We start from the raw sequence: 3,331 nt of genomic DNA on the forward strand, positions 1-3,331 counted from the left end.
GGAGACCAACCCTGGCCGAGCACCGGACACACCGCCGTGGGCTTCCCCATGACAGAGAAGCCCCGGAAGGAGCCGGCCCGCCGGGGGCCCTCTCCGACGCGACCCGAAAAGCCTCATCGATCGGGTTTTGTTGGTGTGGGGAGGAGAAGAGAGGAGGAGGAGGAGGAGGAGGAGGAGGAGGAGGAGGAGGAGAAGCAAACGAGCGTGAAGAACAGGAGCGACGACAAGGGCCCCGCGGCCACGGTCCTGGGACAACGGCAACGGCAACCCCAACGTGCGCGCCCCACCGGCCGACACCGCCACGGTCCAGGCGGGCAGCGGGCGGACGGCCGCGGGACTCCGCGTGCGTGCGTGCGAGCGGGGAACTCGTCCCCGAGAGACCGCCCCCGCGGGCTCGGCGCCGTCGAGCCTCCTCGACGCGCCCCCGGGGCCCGCCGACGCCGGCGGGCCGCTTGGCTTTCGGGACAATTTCGGCTGATCGCAGCGGGAGGAGCGCGCGGGGGGTGCCGCCACCCACCCGCATCTGCGGACAACGGTTCCCTCTAACTGGACGACAACGGCAAAGAGATGGGAGACGCCACACACCCCGCCGGGGGCCGGGACGTCGGGGGTTTTCACACCCCTTTTTCCCCTTCCCCGAGGGGAACCCATCCGGGAAAGCGTGCGACAAAAAAAGTTTGCCACCGACCGCGAGAGGCCACGGGGCCCCCCCAAACCCGGCTTTAGCGCCCGGCCTCGCGGCGATCGGCTTTTTTTTTTCCATCCCCCGGAAAAAAACAAAACCAAAAAAAAAAAAAAAAACCGGGGGGGAAACGGCAAACCAGGAGCAGAAAAAAACGATAAAAAGGCACATGGCGCGTCGCAGGACCCGTGCTAGCCACGGGGGCCGCGGGCCCGGGGATGGGGGGTGGGGGCGAGGCCCGCGCCTCTCACTCCCCAACGACACCACCGCCACCCACGAGGTTTTTCTCCCTGCCCCCCTTCGCTTTTCGCTTGGGGGCGGGGCCCGCACGCCTCTGCGGACGCTTGGCTTTTTCTCGGTGCCGCGGCTTAGGGCCGCAAAAGGGAGCGGCGGGCAGAAAGCCCTCACACCCCCAGAAAATACGGAGGAGACCGGGCGGGCAGACCCCCACGCTCTGCCCCGCACGCCTACAAGCGAAAGAAAACGAAGCGGGGACCCCGTTCGCAACCCAGCCCGCCGGGCCACGGTGGCTCGGTCCGCACCGGCCACGACAACTGAGGAAGGGCGAGGCGCCGCCGCCTCGCCCGCGCCATCTCTCTCTCTCTCGGCCCGGGGGCATTTTTCCCCGTCGCGTTCGGGTGTCCGCACGCGGGCGGGGCCGGCCACCGTGGCCGGCCGCCGCCCCTGAAACAAATTCCGCCCGCAAAAGCGCGGGTCCCCGGCTTAAGGCCGAGGAAGGGGGAACGAGGGCCACAACAACTCGGGGCGGGGGACACAACCCGGTCTTCGGGGACGGGCCGGGGGTGGGGTGGTAAAGCCTCGAACGAAGCTCGAGCAACGGTTAGACAGAGGCGCCCCCGGCCGACGTCCGCCCCCGGCTGCCGGGCCCACACCGTGGCCCACCGAGACCGGCAGCCGAAAAACAAAAAAAAAAACTGCACCCCGCCGAGGGGGGCCCCCCGGCTTAAGGCCGAGCACATAAGGGACGAGGCGCCGCCGCCTCGCCCGCCAGCCACCGGCATTCGCTTCCCCGGCCCCAGGGCTGGGGCGGGGGGGAGGGAGGCGGGACTGGACCGGAATCGGCAGCAGCACGACCAGAGCGGGGGGGACCCGCCTGCGGCTTCTCTGCCTCCTCCACGCCCTTCCCTTCTCGCCTCGGCCGCCCGCGCGGCAACACTCTCTCTGGGCAAGCAGCACACGCTTCCTCGGCATCACGACAAGCTGGCCCCCCCCACCATCGGCACGATGGGTAGCACGGGGGAAGCGGGACGAGCCCCGCGACTCGGTCCCGCCGAGGCGGCAACACACTCCCTTCTCTCTCTGGGCAAGCAGCGGCAACGACGCCTCCTCGGCCTGGCAAACAAAGCTGCCCCACCGGCACGATGGGTAGCACGGGAAGCGGGACGAGCCCCGCGACTCGGTCCCGCCGAGGCGGCAACACACTCCCTTCTCTCTCTGGGCAAGCAGCGGCAACGACGCCTCCTCGGCCTGGCAAACAAAGCTGCCCCACCGGCACGATGGGTAGCACGGGAAGCGGGACGAGCCCCGCGACTCGGTCCCGCCGAGGCGGCACACTCTCGGTTTCTCTCTCGGGCCTCCCTTGCCGGCGGCTCCCCCCTTCGTTTCTCTCTGAGCTCAGCGCCAGCGACCGGCCGGGCGGCCGGCCCGTAGCTTCGCCTCCGGAGGACACAGGCACGGTAGCAGCCTGGGGGAGACGACCCGTTACCTCGCTCCCATAATACGGAGATACGTGTCCGAGGCCGCCGATGCCTGCAAGTGACCGTAGCGTACGTGACCGGGGCAAAGCGGCGGCGCTAGCCGCCTCCTAGCATGACGTAACTGGAGGCAGCTGAAAACAGCGACCCCTTGGTGAACTTCCAGAGCCGGCGCGGACACCAGGTCTACCTCGACCGCGGACACCACGTCTACCCCGACCTGGGATAGCAGGTCTACCCCGGCCTGGGACAACACGTCTACCCCGACCGCGGACAGCAGGTCTACCCCGACCGGGGGACAACACGTCTACCCCGACCGCGGACAGCAGGTCTACCCCGACGGGGGGACACCACGTCTACCCCGACCGCGGACAGCAGGTCTACCCCGGCCTGGGACAACACGTCTAGCCCGACCGCGGACAGCAGGTCTACCCCGACCGGGGGACACCACGTCTACCCCGACCGCGGACAGCAGGTCTACCCCGGCCTGGGACAACACGTCTACCCCGACCGCGGACAGCAGGTCTACCCCGACCGGGGGACACCACGTCTACCCCGACCGCGGACAGCAGGTCTACCCCGACCGGGGGACACCACGTCTACCCCGACCGCGGACAGCAGGTCTACCCCGACCGGGGGACACCACGTCTACCCCGACCGCGGACAGCAGGTCTACCCCGGCCTGGGACAACACGTCTACCCCGACCGCGGACAGCAGGTCTACCCCGGCCTGGGACAACACGTCTACCCCGACCGCGGACAGCAGGTCTACCCCGGCCTGGGACAACACGTCTACCCCGACCGCGGACAGCAGGTCTACCCCGACCGGGGGACACCACGTCTACCCCGACCTGGGACAGCAGGTCTACCCCGGCCTGGGACAACACGTCTACCCCGACCTGGGACAGCAGGTCTACCCCGACCGCGGGACACC

The sequence above is a fragment of the Cyanistes caeruleus genome, unplaced genomic scaffold, assembly GCF_971803275.1.
Source record: "Cyanistes caeruleus unplaced genomic scaffold, bCyaCae1.hap1.1 HAP1_SCAFFOLD_176, whole genome shotgun sequence".
NCBI lineage: Eukaryota > Metazoa > Chordata > Aves > Passeriformes > Paridae > Cyanistes > Cyanistes caeruleus.